This window comes from Talpa occidentalis, unplaced genomic scaffold (genome assembly GCF_014898055.3).
Source record: "Talpa occidentalis isolate TD23 unplaced genomic scaffold, MPIMG_talOcc4v2.1 talOcc4.13, whole genome shotgun sequence".
Taxonomy (NCBI): domain Eukaryota; kingdom Metazoa; phylum Chordata; class Mammalia; order Eulipotyphla; family Talpidae; genus Talpa; species Talpa occidentalis.
Window position 1 is genome coordinate 63,057,722 of NW_023601322.1, and position 19,905 is coordinate 63,077,626.

Sequence of the window (19,905 nt, forward strand, 5' to 3'; positions counted from 1 at the left end):
TAGGAGTTTTCTTTCTGTTAGTTTAACCAGGCATTTGAATTCCCTGGAATTTTAAGAGTGTAACAATATACTGTCTTTCTAGACATTGCTAAATAGCTGTTAAAAATGGCTTTCAGCATTGAGTAGCTGTGTGGTAATAGAACCATCAGGAGCAGAAATATGACTTCCTGCCAATAAATATTTACTACTAAGGTTTGAATTTATGGCAACAATTACCATCTTTATGCTGGTTCTCTGCTAATAAGTTAATGACCACTTATCTGCACGTTCTGTCCCTCATCTCTTTCGGTTTATCATTAGTTGGGTAGGGTTGTAATGTATAGACTGAATCAAGGTTTATTCAGGACTCTAATGATTCTTTCAGTTTTTAACTTAGAGTGTTTAGGAAACACTTTCATACTTTTCCTATGAAGAAAATCCACCTTTTATTATAGGTTATTTCACCCAGCTTGTTTCCTTCATTGCATTTGTCACAGGTTGCAATTATATGTTTATTTGTTCTTTTTTCTTATTTACTGTTACTCTCTCTCCCTAGAATGTAGCTATTTCAGAAAATAGATTGTTTGCTTAGATCATCCTCGTATCCCCAGCACCTAAAGATATTCAACACACAGTGCTCTTAGACATTTGTGGAATAAATGAAATGCTAAAGTGCCATAACATTGTGCAATGCTGAATTAGTATCTGTGGAAATGAATCCAAATTTATACCAAAGTTACTCATGGTTTTGTTTCATGAGTAGTTTCCTTCTCCATGTTTTAGGTAGAGTTCAGTACATATATTTTAACTAGCTCCACTCTCTGTTGTGGCTGAATGCATCCTAAAGATGGGTGCCAGATCAGTTCTTGCAGACCATTTTATCATTTCATGCCTTTGCTCAAAATATTTAAAAACTTAAGTTATTTAGATGAAAGTATAAAGTACTCATGTCAGTGCTTCCTCCATTCTCCTTTTTAGCTGTCTATTTCAACTTTACTCTTGATTCTTCTATGCTGAAACTTCTTCTCCACACCACCCTTTGCTTACTTCAAAAATATCATGGACATTTCCTCTTAATTACATGGTTTTTTCCCACTGGCATGCTATCTATTTTTCTTTTTTTTTAAGATTTATTTATTTATACAAGAACTGGGGTACAGGTCAGGTGTGCAGGAGGGTGAGAGGATTCACCAGAGACAGAGTAGGGAACAGAACAGGCAGACTGAGGAGATACACTGCTGAGGGGAGCAGCGGGCGAGACAGGAGAGGTCTGCTGTGCCATGTGGGACCCTTGCTGGCTGGCCGGGATCGAACCCGCGCTGCAGAGACTGTGGACAGCTTCACAGTGTGGTGCTCAACCGCCTGTGCCACCAGGGGAGGCCCTCTATTTTTCTTTCTATTGAAATTCTAACAACCCAACTATTTTTTAAAAATATTCTTGTTTATTTTTTCCATAATAAAGAATTTCTCCCCTCAGGCACAGTACCATAGTTTTCTCACCACCAAAGTACCTGGAGTCCCCCACCACACTCCATTGGCATCTCCCCCCAATTTTTTATCTATTTATTTTATTTATACAATAGCTGGGGTACAGGCCAGAGGCACAGGAGGGTGAGAGGATTCACCAGAGACAGAGCGGGGAACAGAAAGGGCAGACAGACTGAAAGCACTACTGAGGGGAGGAAAGGGCAAGACAGGAGAGGTCTGCTGTGCCATGTGGGAATCTCCCTGGCTGGCTGGGAATCGAGCTCATGCTGCAGAGACTGCGGACAACTTCACAGCACTGTGTTCAACCCACTGTGTCACCGGGGAGGCTTCTCCTCCCCATTTTATACTCTACTCCTCTCCTCCTCCCCTCCTGAATGTCTCAGATCTATGGTCAGCTTTCAAGAATCAGTCTTACAGTTTCTCTTTGTCTGATCATTTGTTTGGTTTCTACAGATTCCACATATAAGTGAAACCATCCAGTATTTCTTTTACTCCTTCTGGCTCACTTCACTTAGAATAATCCCCTTCAGCTCCATCCATGTTGCTCCAAATAGCATGAGTTTATATCTTTTTTGTTTGCTAAGTAGTATTCAACTACGGATATTTACTACATCTTTTTGATCCATTCATCTGTTCTGGGGCATTTAGATTGTTTCCATATCTTGGCTATTGTAAGTAGTGCTGCAATAAACATTAGAGGGCAGGTTTCCTTTTGAATTAATTTTTGTTTGTTTTCTTTGGATAGATATATAGCAGTGGATTGCTGGATTATATGGTAGATACATCTTTAGTCTTTTGAGGATTCTCCACACATACTTCCATATGGGCTAGACTTGTCTTAATTCCTACAGTGTAAGATGACTCCTTTATTCTCCACACCTTTGCCAGCACTTGCTGTTTGTGTGTGTGTTTTTTTTTTTTTTTTAAATATGGGCCATTCTTACAGGTGTGAGGTGATAATCTTACTGTGCTTTTGGTTTGCTTTTCCTGATGATAAGTGATGAACCTTTTTTCATATGTCTGTTGGCCATCTGCATGTCTTCTTTGGAAAAGTGCCTGTTTAGCTCTTTTGCCCATTTTTTGATTAGGTGGTTTTGTTTTTGTTGAGTCATATAAGCGCTTTGTAAATTTTTTTTATCAGTACCTTGTCTGATGTGTGGTATGCAAACATTTTCCCCCATTCAGTAGGATGTCTTTTTATTTCGATCACTATCACTTTCACTTTACAGAAGCTTCTTAGTTTGATACAATCCCAGTGGTTTTATTTTTTCCTTTGATAGCCTTGCTGTTGGAGATGAGTCCACAAAGATGTTTCTGAGGTTTATGTCATGGAGTTTCATCTATGTTTTTTTCTATGTATTTTGTGGTTTCAGGTAAAGGGTAAAGACCCAATTTTATTTTATTTTTTTCAAAGATTTATTTATTTATTTATACAAGCACTGGGTACAGTCAGGAGCATGGGAGGGTGAGAGAATTCACCAGAGCCAGGAACAGAACAGGCAGACTGACTGAAATACACTGCTGAAGGGAGCAGTAGGCGCGGCAGGAGAGGTCTGTGCACCATGTGGGACCCTCACCGGCGGTGAGGGATCGAACTGGCGCTGCAGAGGCTGCGGGCAGCTTCACAGTCCAGCGCTCAGCTGCTGTGCCACCAGGGGAGGCCCAAAGACCCAACTTTTTTTTTATTTAAATATTTTATTTTAACATCTTCTTTCATCTTTGCAGAATGCATGCATTTTCACTTTGGTTATATTCCCCATACAATTGCACCCCTCCCCCCTTATTTTGACTCTAGTCCTTTTTTTCCCTGCCCCTCCCCCCACCAGTGTGTCTCTGGTTTGTAGTTGCATGTTGATTTTGATTTTTACTTTGCATTGATTAGTCTTTTTCCTGGTCTCTTATTTAGGTTTTCTAAATTCCTGCTATGAGTGAGACCATCGGTATTTTCCTTTTTCTTTCTGACTTATTTTACTGATCCTTTCTAGCTCCATCCATGTTGCTGCAAACCGCATGTGTTTATCTTTTTTGATTGCTGAGTAATAGTCCATTGTGTATATGTACCACATCTTCTTGATCCAGTCATCTATTTTTGGGCATTTGGGTTGTTTCCAAAGCTTAGCTATTGTAAACAGTGCTGCTATAAACATAGGGGTGTAGGTGCCCTTGGGAATTACTGTTTCTGTGTCATTTGTGTAAATACCTAGGAGTGGAATTGCAGGATCATATGGAAGCTCTATGTTTAGTAGGTCCAGAAATCTCCACACAGCTCTCCATAGTGGTTGGACCGGTTTGCTCTCCCACCAGCAGTGCAGGAGAGTTCCTTTTTCTCCACAACCTTGCCAACATTTGTTGTTGCTAGTTTTTTAATATGTGCCATTCTCACTGGTGTGAGATGGTATCTCATGGTAGTTTTGATTTGCATTTCCCTGATTACAAGTGATGTTGAACATTTTTTCATATGCCTGTTGGCCATTTGCTTTTCTTCAGAGAAGTTTCTTTTTAGCTCTTCTGCCCATTTTTTGACTGGATTATTTTCTTTGTTTTTGTTGAGTCTCATCAGCTCTTTGTAGATTTTTGTCATTAGTCCTTTATCATTAGTGTTGTGTGCAAAAATGTTCTCCCAGTCAGTGGGATTTCTCTTTGTTTTGATTATTGTCTCTTTTGCAGTGCAGATGCTCTTTAATTTGATGTAGTCCCAGCTGTTTATCTTTGATTTCACTATCACTGCTTTGGGTGATGTGTCTGTAAAGATGTCTTTGATGTGCATGTCATGTAGTGTTTTGCCTATATTTTCTTCTATGTATTCTATAGTTTCAGATCTTATGTCTAGTTCTTTAATCCTTTTTGAGTTGGTTTTTGTCCATGGTGTGAGTTAGTGGTCAAGCTTCATTCTTTTGCATGTAGCTACCCAGTTTTCTCAGCACCATTTATTGAACAAACTTTGTTTGCTCCAATGCATATTCTTTGCTCCTTTGTCAAATATTAGTTGACCATAAATCTGTGGGTTTGTTTCTGGATTTTCTATTTGATTCCATTGGTCCGTGTGTCTTTCTTGTTCAAATACCATGCAGTTTTGATGATTATGGCTTTGTAGCATAATTTGAGGTCTGGGAGTGTGATGCCTCCATTCCCTTCTTTTTTTCAGAAGAGCTTTGGCTACTCGGGGTTTTTGGTGATTCCATATGAATTTCATAAATAATTGATCTGTTTCTTTGAAGAATGTCATTGAAAGTTTTTTGGAATAGCATTGAATCTGTATATTGCTTTTGGTAGCATGGCCATTTTGATAATGTTAATTCTTCCAATCCATGAGCAGGGGATGTCTTTCCATTACTTTGTGTCTTCTTCTATTTCTTTTAACAGTGTTTTGTAGTTTTCTTTGTATAGGTCCTTTACCTCTTTTGTTAGATTTATTCCCAAATATTTGATTTTTTTGTTTCAATAATAAAAGGGATGTTTTTTTGATTTCTTCTTCAGATTTATTGTTTGTGTATAGGAAGGCTACTGATTTTTGTGTCTTGATTTTGTATCCTGCTACTTTACTGAACTGATTGATTAGTATGATTAGTTTTTCTGTGGAGATTTTGGGGTTCTCTATGTCTATTATCATATCATCTGCCAATAGTGATAGTTTGACTTCTTCCTTCCCTATTTGGATTCCTTGTATGTCTTTCTCTTGTCTTATTGCTCTGGCTAGGACTTCCAGTATTATATTGAAAAGCAGTGGTGAGAGTGGACATCCTTGTCTTGTTCCAGATCTTAATGGAAATGCTTTCAGCTTTTCTCCATTGAGAATGATACTGGCTATTGGCTTGTCATATATGGCCTTTAAAATGTTGAGGTATGTTCCTTGTATCCCACGAATTCCAAGGGCTTTTATCATGAATGCGTGTTGTACTTTGTTGAAAGCTTTCTCAGCACCTATTGATATTATCATATGGTTTTTATATTTCTTTTTGTTGATGTGTTGGATGACGTTGATTGATTTTCAGATGTTAAACCATCCTTGTGTCCCTGGAATGAATCGTACCTGGTCGTGCAAAGCCCCAACTTTTATTTTATTTTATTTTTATAAATTTTATTTTTATATTCCCCATACAATTTCAACCCCCTTATTTTGACCCCAATCCCCCACTTTTCCACCCCCCATAGAGTGTCTCTGGTAAGACCCAACTTTTAATGAAGACTTCAGATCACTCTAGCCCGTGGAATTGTTCCTTCATTCTTAAAATCCCAGAACCCAAATATCCTTTTATATTTCCCAATCACAATATATGCTCATCTAATTTTGATACATAAGCTTTCGTATATGTGTGAATTGAAAGTTCATGTATCGAAAAATACATGTGTGTATCTATATATAAAATGTACACATAAAAGGAGCTCATAAATACTTGTGTATAGACTCATTGGTAATATCCTGTGCTCTTTATTCATATCCTAGTCATAAGGTAAACATTCAAAAAGTAATTTTTGAATGAATAACTAAATTTTGCATGAGCTTACGTTGAAAACAATCTGTATCTGGCATTTCAGGTAAATTTCATCTCTTTTTCTAATAGTGGTTGCTTGATATTGGATACCTTAAAGACAAAGTGGAGAAATCCTGTTTCAGCAGGATGAATACCATAACCAGCATGTTCTTCCAGGACAGGGAGAGGAAGCATCAGGTCTGATCCCACAAGGTCATTGGCATTGTATGAAACAGCCTGTTTATTTGTGGAAAATGGTGGTGACATATGGGCAGCTTTCTATTGTTTGATCTATTACTTGTTGATCTTGAATTTCAGATAATTCCTAACAATTTTTTCTACCATCTAAAAATACTGATCTCCCTTCTGTCAGAATTCATGCCAATGAATTAGTTTAGCCTGAATCTATCATTGACTAGCTGGTAAAATATTTAGATCATTTAGGTCATAGAGCAATGACTAAACATAGCTTGCAGTCTAAAGGCATGTAAGTCTGATTGCTGCCCTTGTGAAGAAGAAGAAATGAAAATCAGTATTCTGGTATTAATTAGAATGTAGGGTTATTATGCACCATTGCTAATACATAGGTTAATTTGTCTGCTTAAATGTTACTTACAGGAACCTTGTAAATTAATAAAATGTCAAATTTTTCTTAGATCTTAGAGTCTTTGATCAAAATTCTACTATTTCATTCTCATATCAATATTGGAGCTTATCATAGTAACAGTTTCTAATCACTTATGTTCAGCAAGGTTAGCTCTACTAATGTGCTTATGTTTTCTGCTATGAACTATTTTTTGACCATATGGAATCCTTAATTTGCGTTTAGTGGTTGCCATCCATCTTCTCAATGGACTACAGAACAGTGACAAATGACTAATCACTGAGGGACGAAATGCTGGGATTCAAACCAGGACAAGCTGCTAATGAGAATTTTTTTAGCATTAAACATTTTAATCCTACTTCTCAAGCTGTATTTAAGATACGTAAACAAATTCTTCAGTTGTTTAGTACATTGTACTCTATGTTATTTGAATCCCCATTTTGAAAACAACTCTTAAAATCTGGACTTTAAATCACATGTTAATTCTGATGTGCAGGTTCTGGTTGCCTGGATGTCTTAATGTGAAGTCTGAGAGTTTGTTGGAGAAAGTGCTCTCTGCATTTATTTGTCCTCCAGAATAGTTACTTGATTTTAGAATTTGAAAAGGAACAGGAATAAAAACTTTGTTTTCAAATGAAGTATGTGGATTTCACAATTAGACGAAAAGAGTCTTTCAGTATTTTAGTTGATGTTTGATTAGTGGAACCACCCCTAAACTGTGGTTCTGAGGTTTTATTTGCAGGATAAATGCTAACTCTAATTAATATGTCCTTATGCTGCCTGTCTGTAAAGCAGAGATAAAAGTGTGTTGCCTTTTCACTGTGCACTAATAATCTCCCTTTAGGTAAACCTAACCAAGGAGTAAAGTCAGAGCTACCTAAATAAATTGAGTAATTAAGTGATTCAGACAGGGGGAATTATATTTGTAATCTTAATTTTTCAATGTGTGAGCTCTCTCTCTTCCCCTTCTGTGTTTCTTTCCTTCTCTTTTCCACTCTCTTTTATTTTGTTCTGTTTTCCTCAGAGCCCAAATAGACTTTTGAAGCTATAATGAGAGAAGGAGTATTTGGAAATGCAAACTATCAGCTTTATCTGTATTAATCTTTTTGGTATACCGAATAACCCAGGTAGAGATGATGGGCATAAATTGAGAAAATAGATGTATAAGCACTAGAAAATGATGGAGGGTAATAATAAAACTTATTGAAATGTAAATTATTTTACTTTGATTATACTGAAAGAGGCACACAACTTTGATGGTGCCATTTTTCTAGGGAGGACAGAGACATTAGATGAATCTGACTTACAAATTGCTCTGCACTGGAGGGACTGGGACAATAACTTGTAAAATCTGAAGATCCAAGTAAGGTTCAAAAATCTGAAGTCTTTTTTTTTCTGTAGACTCTTAGTGCCTAGGGCCAAAGTATGTCACATATTATAATAATGGCTTCTAGTTTAGTACCTGGCACATTAAGGTGTTAAGTCAGTTTGTTAAGTGAATGGATAGATGGATGTGTAGATATGGCCAACATAGGGTTCATTAGCATCTGTAATTCGACTTCTTTTGTCTGTGATGACTGACAATTGACTTGCTGTTTCCAACTTGAAATCTTTATTCATCTTCCCATTTAACTCATACTTAAAAAGACTGCTGTTTTTCTTGGTGTCAGTATCAATTAACCTGTCAAAGGTTGTGTCCAAGGAATAATGCTGTAAGTGACAATGAGAAAAATAACTGATATGTTATGAGCCATTTACTGGCTCTGGTTTTCAACTTATGTGTGTATTTTTGTGTGTATCGTGACTCTCTTAAGCTGTACTACTTTTAAAAGTCATTTATTGTTCAAAAATTACAAAATATCATAAGTAAAGCCACTTGTTACTCATGAACCTATCACTTAGAAATAATCACAATATTTTGGTGCATATTCTTTTTTTATTTTAAGAGAATTATTTTATTTTTTAAAATCTATTTATTTATTTATACAAGCATGGGGTACAGTCAGAAGTGCGGGAGGGTGAGAGAATTCACCAGAGCGGGGAACAGAACAGGCAGACTGATGAAATACACTGCTGAGGGGAGCAGCCCTCGCCGGAGCTCGGGGATCGAACCGGCCCTGCAAAGGCTGCGGGCAGCTTCGCAGCCCAGCGCTCAACCAGTGTGCCAACAGGGGAGGCCCTGGGTGCATATTTTTATCAGCTTCCTTATTAATCCCCCTCATGTAAGGTCCACACACACATTAAGTGTACTATATATGTGAACATGTTATCAAATATTTCCTTTTCATGCATTTTTAAGTGAACATAATTTTTGAAAGCAAATTAGCATCAGAAAACAATTACTGGTATTTCTATGATCAGTAAGGAAAAATGTTAGTGTTCTTATTAATGCGTGATGGGTTAGATATATAGTGGTAGGCCCCAAATAGCATATAATATTGCTTATTGGTTGGTACAGATGCAAAAAGATTAGCTCATTGTTAATATAGATGTGGGGAAATAGGTGTATCTAAACTTTAGTTGTGGGACTTAACACTGGTGCCTTTTTTTCCCTGGAGAGTGTTACTTACATATTTAAATTTTTAACAGAAAATTACATATATAAAGGGAGAGAGGTTGTCATTGTAAGTTTCTAAGTTATCTGTCACCTGGGTTCAAAAAGTAGAAATTCATAGCTAATCTCATTTCATTTATACCTTGTTACTACTCAGTAGTTCCAGGTATTTTGAAGCAAATCTTATATATCACATTATTAATAAATATTGTAGTATTATAGCTAATAAATAAGGATGTCTTAAAAATGTGATTATAAAACCATTAGCAAATTAAAAAAAAATGAGACTCTAATATCTTCACTTGATCTTAGCCAAAAGGCCAAGTAGCGATTGACTCTAATATCTTAATATCACTGCTGTTCAAGTTTTCCAGATTGTCCCATTTTGTTTTCTACAGCTTTTTGCTTTGATTTAGTGTGTGATATTTGTGATTTTTTTTTTTATAAAAAAATTTTTCAAGAGCCTTTGAGTAATCAGTGATGCCCGAGCACTTTATCAGCTAAGGTGACCTAAAATCAGTGCAGTAAGGCTGCTGTGAACATACTTATTCCAACCCAACATTCACGTTACACAGGTTATTATTCTCCATAGTCCACTTTGCCTGAAAATTGTGGCTTCCTTCTTTGTACTATGGGATTATCTTTTCTGAAATATAGGCAAATATTTGCAATTTTGCTTTATTATTCTCATCCCCTATATTTTGATTTATTCTTTCATAAGGGTGTGTGTGTGAGAGAGAGAGACAGAACCACTGCTAACTCTGATGTTATGGTCAAATCAATGTGAGTCTCAAATTCTTGTTTGGAAAAGAAGCAATTTGAATTTTTCAGATATAAGAATCCTTGCTTCTGTGAGTTTGGGCATCAGGTATTTTTCTGTGGTTTTATGAGAACAACAAATAATTCAATATTCTCATCAGTCTGAGCAGTGTCAGTTTCCCTCTAATGTATTCACAGTTTTAACTTAATGTCAGTGTTTTTCTCAGAGTTGCTATAAAGTGGAGCATAGGTGAGACAAAGAATCTGACAAACTGGTCTAAGGGCTATCTGGAATAATAAGCAAATGTGATTTTGAAAAAGAACAGAATAGGAAAATTTGTCCAATAAAATTAAGATTTATTTTAGAATTGCAGTAATTTAGGAAGATTGATACAAGTTCAAGTATAGGCTGACATGTTGATGTAACCCCTGAAATTATTAATATTTTCAATAGATAATTATTGACTATCTATTATGTTCCTGGAGTATTCTTGGCCTGAAAATTTAGTAGTGACCAAAACACAAAAGGTTTAGTTTTCCTTGGGCTTCCATGTATGAGAGAGAATATAACCAAGATGAAAATGCATACATTGTGCAAAAATGAAAAATGATGTAAAAAATGTATAAAATGAAAAAAGTAAATAAAAAATACGAAAAAGAGGGAGAATAATTAGGCATATATATAATATATGCAGATTGTGATTAATACTATGAAAAAAAGAAAATAGTGTGAGAGAATAGGGAATACCTGAACACCTGAGTGTGATTATTACTGGGTGATGAGAAAAGACTACCTGTGGAAGTGACTTTTAGAACAGGCACAAGAGTAATAAGAATGAACCACCTGATTGGAGTGGTTTAAGGTTTTTTTTTAAATTTTTTTATATATATTTTTTACATCATTGTTCATTCTAAACATTGTTTGCTTTCTTAAGTGTGATTCAAACTCTCTCTAATCCTAGTACATCATCTGTGTGTAGCACACATAAGCATTTACACAGATTAAACAGTGGACCTCAAACCAATGAGGAGCTGATGAGTCATTCAGAAAGTGGTGTTTGCTAGATTATCTGAACAAAAGACATTGTGTACTTGCAACAAACAGCACAAAATACAAGTGCACTAAAAGTTTTAATGTAAGTAAAACTGGAAAATACTACTGGGAGATGGGTAGAAGTGTATATCATCTTGAGGTGGGAAAAAACATCATAACATAAAAGCAATAAAAAAAAAATCACAAAGGTGTGTTTGCACACAACACTAATGATAAAGGACTGATCACAAAAATCTACAAAGAGCTGATGAAACTCAACAAAATACAAAGAAAATAATCCAGTCAAAAAATGGGCAGAAGAGCTAAAAAGAAACTTCTCTGAAGAAGAAAAGCAAATGGCCAACAGGCGTATGAAAAAATGTTCAACATCACTTGTCATCAGGGAAATGCAAATCAAAAGTACAGTGAGATACCATCTTACACCAGTGAGAATGGCACATATTAAAAAAACGAGCAACAACAAATGTTGGCGAGGTTGTGGAGAAAAAGGAACTCTCCTGCACTGCTGGTGGGAGAGCAAACCGGTCCAACCACTATGGAGAGCTGTGTGGAGATTTCTGGACCTACTAAACATAGAGCTTCCATATGATCCAGCAATTCCACTCCTAGGTATTTCACAAATGACACGGAAACAGTAATTCCAAAGGGCACCTGCACCCCTATGTTTATAGCAGCACTGTTTACAATAGCTAAGCTATGGAAGCAACCCAAATGCCCAAAAATAGATGACTGGATCAAGAAGATGTGGTACATATACACAATGGACTATTACTCAGCAATCAAAAAAGATAAACACATGCAGTTTGCAGCAACATGGAAGGAGCTAGAAGGGATCATGCTCAGCGAAATAAGTCAGAAAGAAAAAGAAAAATACCGGATGGTCTCACTCATAGCAGGAATTTAGAAAACCTAAATTAGAAATCAGGAAAAAAGACTAATCAATACAAAGTGAAAATCAAAATCAACAAGCAACTATAAACCAGAGACACACTGGTGGGGGGAGGGGCAGTGAAAGGAAGGACTAGAGTCAAAATAAGGGGGAAGGGGTGCAATTGTATGGGGAATATAACCAAAACGAAAATGCGTACATTGTACAAAGATGAAAAAAGATGTAAGAATTATATAAAATATTTAAATAAAAAATTCACAAAGGAAAAAATTAGAAAAAAGTCTAGTAATTGTGGCAATGATTACAAAGTTCATAACATAAGCCAGTAAAACACCAACATCTCATTTAAAAAGATAACAAGATACCTGGATAGGTAATTCCACTACTAGGGATCTACCCAAAGGACACAAAAACATTGATTTGAAAGAACACCTGTACCTCTGTGTTCATTGCAGCACTATTTACAATAGGCAAAACCTGGAAACAACCCAAATGCCTAGAAATAGATGATGGGATCAAGAAGATGTGGTCCATATACACAATGGAATATTACTCAGCAATCAAAAAAGATAAAATCATGCCATTCGCAGCAATGGGGATGGAGCTAGAAGGAATTATACTCAGTGAAATAAGCCAGAAGGAAAAAGAAAATTATCGGATGGCTTCACTTACAGGAGGGTCATAAGGGAACCAAATAAGACATCAGTGTAAAAAAATAATAACAGTATAAAACATAACAAAGCAAAAACAGACAATTATAAACCAGAGACATCCTGCGGGGAGGAGGAGAAAGAGGGATCAGAGGGAGGGAGGGAGGAGCACAGGGGACTGAGGTGATGGTGCACGGGTGCCTTGGTGAAGGAAATTCTATGGGGACTACACCTGAGCGGGTGGGGGGAAGAAAATATTATTTAAAAATGAACAATGATGTAAAAAGTTAAAAAGATAAAATAAAGAAAGAATAAATACAAAGATTCTCTGAACTTATAAAAAGATTCAAACTCACTAGAAATAAAATAGGTTTTATTGAAAGCAAAGGGAGTGATGTGATTTTTTGTTGTGATGCTAAAGAAAAATGATCACATGCTGTGTTTTAAATGGTAGGTTGATCTGCACAAATTCAGGTACTTTGCATGTAAATTGTACTCTACTAACCTTTGATCTTTACTTTTTGTGCATATATATTAAAGATATTAAAATGAAAATTCACCCTGTATAGGGCAATTTGGCATCTGTTTCTCCATTTTCAAAGAGAGTACTCGGAGGTAGGGATAAAGATTTCAATGCAAGGACATTGGCCAGAGCACAGTTCAAAAGAGGAAAAATGGGTAGCAGCTTAAATTGTCAGCAGCAGAGGAAAGGACGACCATAAGATCATGCAACCTGGAAAGTAAGCTTTCGCCGAATTTTAGAGAATAATGGGCAATACTCAAGATACAGTGTTAAGCATAAATACAGAAGTCTAAACTGCAGTAGGTGTTTCATGCAAAAAAATGTCAATTTTGTGTTTATACTGCCTTCCACAGCTCATTCGCTCTACCTTCCTCTTTTTTTATCTCTTACTCTGGAAGAAAATATAACCAACAGTTGACAGGGTAATAGACCAAAGGTAAGATTATAGATGGTTTTTATTTTCTTATTTTCTGAACGTTTTACAATGAACATATATAACATATATAATGTTTACAATCAGGAGAAAATGACTATTGCCTTGAAAATAAAATGCAGGCTCAGAAATAGAAGTGTGTCTATTGAAATAGTCCATGCTAAACAGTCTCCTTTTCCTGGCTCCACATGACTCCCACCACTGCCTAGTGAAGGGCAGAAGGAGGCATAATTGTGATTGTTTTTGAGAGTCCATGAATTCAAGATTGGGCAAAGGAGTGAAACTCAGAGTAAGAGCAAGTGCTTCAGGGAGCATGAGGTTGGGCTGGTTGCCTTCTGATCACCCAATGAGTCAGTTCCTTTTAACACATATGTCCTCTTCCCTGAGTTATTTGTACGTCACCTTACTACCATAACTAAAATCTTAGAGATTAAGATAATCACCTCCTGTATGTAAATATGAGTACAAATATAAGGATGACTATCTCTGGTGAATAAAGGGGCTGTGAATCATCTGTACTTTACAGCAGTCAGAAGGGAGACATTTGAGGGAATAAGAGTTTATCTCGTGTGAAAAGGAACTGACAAGGCTTAGGCAGCTGGTATCCCGCGCAGGGTTCAGGGCTGTTGGAAGTTGGGCTGCTCATGATGGTTTAGACAACATAAACACTGGGATCCTGGGGTGGAGGAGCAATTAGGATCTCAGGTTCTAGGTCCAGGCTGACTGGAGTTTGAATTCTGGATTAAATGATCGAGCCATTTGGATAAGTCCTTAACATCTCAACTTTAGTTTCATTACTTCTGTCATGTGAAAAATGCTTACGTCTTGGGGTAAGAAAGCATGAGGGTAAATAAGGGTGTGCCTGGCACATTGTAGCTTTCAATAAGTGGTAGTGATGGAGAACATGGTGTTGGTGACATTGACGGTGGTTAACAGGGGCTTCTAAAGGAATGGAAAGGCACTAAACACAGGTGGATGATGATGGGGATGATGAAGGGGAAGCAGAATTGTCTTTTCTCTCCTTCTGGTAGTCTGAAGCTTCTTATGCTTAAAACCCAGAAATTGGGCAAAAATAATCAGTATAAGACATTTTTAGCTTTTTTTTCCTAAGTGGGTGGTATCTGGTATGGCAAAAACAAAATCTTCCTTGTTACTCATTTGTTAGCATACTTCAAAGTAAATTACTCAGCGTAGCCCGTGACCTGTAACAATCAATTTATCTTCAAAACTTGTTTCCTTCCAGGAAATAGCTGCCTTATCCAAGGAGAATCTGAGACAATTACTAGGGAATCAAGGAAATGGAAATGACATTTTACAGTTGGGTTACAACTGAATAAAGAGGAAATGCTTGGGCTGTTGGTAAAGTTTGTCTGGTGTACCTTATTAGAATGTAACAGAAGCCCACAAGGAATAGCTAATAAAATTGAGTATAAAGTATCATGGTTTTGCAAAGTGATAGAGAAAAGCCAAATTTTACTATGTAAGTCCCTCTGTAAATATCATTAAGACTAAGTTTGGTATTGCCCCAAAAAATATATTTTAGTATCTCCTGCAAAATTAGAGCTGAATTTTACGACTCTTTTCATGGGTATGTGCTCTGTCAGCAGATGTTAACTGAAGATGCATGAAGAGGAGAAAGTCATCTTGACATCAGCCTCTTTCTAATGCTTGCTAATGTATAAAACATGTCAGCCACCAGAGCCTAAAGGCTGGAAGTAAGCTGCATTGCTACAGAGAACAGCATAAGTCTATATTCTCTAAGCTTGAAAAGATGTGTTTTCACAAAAACATAACATGCCACCTAGTAAACTGTTTTATACTCCTTTTCCAGTTCCATGATAGCAGGGAAAGCCACATTTAATAACCAAATGCAGAGTTGTTTGCTGGTGATAGTGGTGGTGTGGTTAACTCGGTGTTCCTCAGATCCGTGCTGTATCTTTATTTTATTGATTACAGTTATCCAATTGTGGCTAATGACTCACCAGTCATTCATAGCATTGACCTGTGCCAGGCCCAGCTGGACCCTGGGGCCATTCAGCCTTCACAGTAACTGCCAACTTTCACTGAGTAGTGCATATATTTTATATGTAGTCACTTCTCTTTGCATGTTTTCTTTCCTTTGGATTAGAGATTAACAAGGATTATTGAGAAACAGTGGTTTGTGGTTTAAAAGGTTATAGCTACAATCCTGACTTGGAACTATAATGTTGAATTTGAACAAGCTGTTCAAGTTCTCTGGGTCTGAGATTTCTCTTCAGTAATAGTAGGGGGTTGCCTTTTTTCTCTTTATAGTATGTGATGAGTCTGACCTATACTTTGCCTGGTGGTGTGGGATGTATCAGGACTTCTGGAGGATGGACGAGAAACCTAAGACATACACAGTTCATATGCGAAGGGAGCGTAATTAACAAAATGAGCTGGTATATGGTTAACATGAGTGGTCAGTGATTGAGTTGTGAGCAGATATGAAACTGTGTTAGGTATTTAGTTAAGAGGTCTTAGGGGCTGACCTGGTGACCTAGGGCCTAAGTCTCAGTGTTATTACCACGAAGGCATGAGTTTGATCCCAGCCAGGGAGCTACCCACATATGGTGCAGCAGACCTCTCCTGTCTTGCCTGCTGCTCCCCTCAGCAGTGTACTTCAGTACCTGTTCTGTTCCCCACTCTGCCTCTGGTGAATCCACTCACCCCCTGCACCTCTGGCCTATATCCCAGTTATTCTATGTGCAAAAGCAAAAAAAAAAAAAAAGCTCTTCAAGCAAAGCTGTGCATGATTGTGGAATGGGTCAGGGGAGGGCAGGTGATGGTGAACTGCCCTCCTGAGTGAAGCTGCATGTAGACAGCAAGATTTATATAGCTAGTGATAGGGGGTTGACCCTGCTGGGAATACAGTGCATTCCTGGCAAAAGACTCAGCAGGAGCAAAGGTGAGGTCATAGGATGAGTGATACAGATTTGGCTTATCTCTACTCTTTTGTTCCCTGCATTTTTCATTATGATTTTGCTTATAAGAATTCTGAATGTGTGGGTCAAATCACATCTCCCCTTCTTTTCCTTTAGAGCTCTAAGGATGAATAACGATGGACTTGAATATTTGGATAGGCCTGATGTCTTTTTAGATCTCAAGAGCACAGAGGATTTATTGTGAAATCATGGCAGTGATTCATGGTCTCACAATCTTCCACCTGTGATGATACCCGGGGGGGGGGGAAGTTCACACATGAGGTATATTCTTCTCAGGGATCTACCTTGGATTCCCTGATTCTTGAGCTGGGATTCTTCCCCCTCAGAGAAGGTACACTAGAAAGCAAATAAACAGGGCTGGTGTTTAGGGACAGCCTGGCTCTTTCTGTTAAAACACAGTCCCATGCGTACTTGGCAGTAGGAGCACTGCTAGTTAGTAGCGAGGATTGATATCATTTATTGAGTGTTTATTACGTGCTGGGCATTATGCCAAATGCTTTAGGAAGATTGTCATTTTTGCTGCACAATAATCCTGTGAAGCAAGGACAGTTACATTTATATTTTCTTATTGCCTGGATACACATCTTAATTAATTCTACTCCCATTTAATTCTAATTGTGGTGCTATCAAATGTTTACTTTGTTATCACCATCTTGCCCATGAAGAAATAAACTCTGGGAGGGACGAGGAGTTGTACAAGTGTCTCCCTGGTAATCAGTAACAGAGTTGGGATCTAGGCTAAGTGTTGGTGATCCCTGAAATGGTGTTCTTAATCATAGAAACGTGATTAAAAATTCTATGTAGCCCCCCTCACATCTGGTCACATTGCAAAAGGAGGGCTGTCTGCATAGTTGAGAAATCTGATGTACAGAATTGTTTTCTTTGATTTTTTTTAAGGTGCCCTGAATACAGCTAATTTGGAATCATGCAGTTTGGAGAAAAAAGATAACTGGTAACAATGGGACACTCGTGTTTAGAGCAACAGCATTTGCTGTTTAGAGTAATGACTAGAATAATGATGTTTTCCCTGACTATGTGGTGCGTGGCTGGCCCTCAATTAATCTTGTGCAGAGCGCAGGTGATGCGTTCAGTTTTGCTGGGAGCTCTTAGGTCAGTGTAAAATCACAGGAGTATTGCTCCCACGTGACCCTCTGGCTCCTCCATCTGCTTAGGGTCCTGTGTCATATAGGCAGAATAATCAATATGCATTTTGATGAAACCATTTCATCCTAAATGTGGAATGTGATGTTCATATGGATGGAGGGAAGACGTTCACTCCAGAAGCAAAAGGACGGGGCATGGCAGGCAGCAAGTATGCATGATGCAATAAACTTATAGAATAGGTTTGGGGGAATCAAAATAGGCAAGGGGCTTGTCTGACTGAATTGTGCAAATCTCTGCTGTACCTGTGAATGCAGATGCAATCGTTCTACCTCTCTCCTTGTGTGAGAGTGATGCCAACTTGGGGAAGAACTGACCTTTATGTCTAAGTTAAGTATCAAACAAACAAATAGAATATTTATGCAGGGTGAGAGATTATGCTAGGCAGTAGGAAAACAGAGGGGAAGAAGACATGCACAGCTTTTTGACTACTTTGGGTTTATGGTGTGGCCTGGACAAGTGTGATAATTGACAGATACACTGGTTCTGGTGAAAGAAAGAGGATTGTTCTGACAGGGAGTGGAAGGGGTCTAGGGAAAGGTCAGCCTCAGGAAGGGATAGCAAAAATGTGACTGAAACCTGAGTAAGTGTTGGCTAAGCAAGAGAGAATCTGTATGTTAGACCTAGAGAAGAGCTATTTGAAGGGCAGGAGAGACAAAAGTCTGGTACTGTCATGTAGTAGAGTTGGGTGGTAGGAAGGGGAATTGTGGGGAAGCTAGAGGGAAAAGATACCAGGGGAGATTGATAGGGATGACCTACATTAAAGATGGCTTTGTAATTTGTAGCATCAGTATCGAGATTTTATTCTAAGTCTTCAATGGGAAGTTTTTGAAAGGTGTCAGGAAGACGTGTTAAAATGTGAGCATCAGCTGATGCTAGAGACCTCAGGGTAGTGCTAATAGCTTGCTGGAGGAATTCAAGTCCAATATTATCTTTATATGCATTTCCTGCATTGTCTGACTGTATTTTTCCCCTTCCCTCTGCAATAGCACAACATGCTGTGTTTAGGGTGATGTTTAGGATGACACCTGGTTCGCAGAATGTTCTGAACCCAGAGCCCTGATGAGTTCAGGTGACTAGATCATGACAAAGCTGAGGCTGAGGGTGGGATCACGTAGGTTGTGGTTATTTTCCCACTCTGTCCTTTGGTCACTGAGCTACCAGTGTTACAAGGGATGATACGGGGAAGGGGTGAGTTTGGAATGGCTTCACTGAGGTCAGCAGAAGACAGCGAAGGGGCCTCCCCTGGTGGTGCAGGTGGTTGAGCACCACGCTGTGAAGCTGTCCTCAGCCTCTGCAGCACTGGTTTGATCCCAGCCTGCTGGGGAGAGTCCCACATGGTGCAGCAGACCTCTCCTGTCATGCCCGCTGCTCCCCTCAGCAGTGTAATTCATCAGTCTGCCTGTTCTGTTCCCCGCTCTGTCTCTGGTGAATCCTCTCACCCTCCCGTGCATCTGGCCTGTACCCTGGTTCTTGTATAAATAAATAAATAAATCTTAAAAAAAAAGAGAAGGGTCAGTGGCATAATCTGTGCAATGAGACGTCCCGCTTAGGCCTTGGAGTCATGTTAGTCTGTTAGAGAGGTGTGCACAGAAATTAGCTATCCAGAATTGGGACTATTAGTCTGCTTGGTTGGATGTCTTAGATCAGTCAGTATATACCAGTGGACAATGGAGTGGGCTTCGCTCCTGCTTTTAAATAAACCAGTTTAATGCTGATCTTAAGATAAAGGGGTGCTGCTGTTCATATATAACTCTTTTCCTGACAGAATATTTTATAACTTGGTCATCTTGTTCCATGATTGCTTTTGGTATCTGTAGTTCATTGTCATTATCCAAGAATGTAGTGCCTTGCTACTTAAAATGGTTGCAGGCAACACAAGTTACTGTGACAGATTCCGAGAGTGCTGTAGTCTTGATCTGAAGGTTTATAAGAATCTCAGACTGATTCTGAGTTTCCCATAAAATGTTTTGGGAATGGGAAATAGATTCAGTTCCTTAAAGGAATAGGGATAATTGTGACTATTTGGAAATTTGTTCACTCTGCTTGGTTAATTGCTACTAATTTACCAAACACCTGTTTTATACAAAGTTGTTTTCTAGGTGCAGTGTAGGGTAGGAGGTGACTCGGGCAAGGTCCTGCCCTTAATCACTGGAATAAGAAAGGTGATATAATAGCAGAGTGAGGATATACTGCTAAAATGTGAATGCATTTTCCTTCTTTTCTATCAGATTGGACCTAATAAAGTAGGAGTGGCAAGTACCATGAAACTTGCTCAGCATCACCTCGTTAGTCAAAGAAATAATTGACTCAGCTTCTTTTATGCCTATGTGTGAGATTTTGAGAAGTCCTTATTTATTTAGCATGAAAAGATGA

The 19,905-nt window shown here is 38.1% G+C and overlaps 1 long non-coding RNA gene across 1 annotated transcript in view; it reads left to right on the forward strand.

The window, feature by feature from the left end:
- Positions 1 to 14,758, forward strand: part of LOC129145618 (uncharacterized) — a 40,400-nt gene extending 25,642 nt beyond the window's left edge. The window contains exons 2-3 of the long non-coding RNA XR_008551417.1: positions 13,326 to 13,408; positions 14,649 to 14,758. This is a non-coding gene — a long non-coding RNA (uncharacterized LOC129145618). The remainder of the gene's footprint in view (positions 1 to 13,325; positions 13,409 to 14,648) is intronic.
- Positions 14,759 to 19,905: the final 5,147 nt, after the last annotated feature.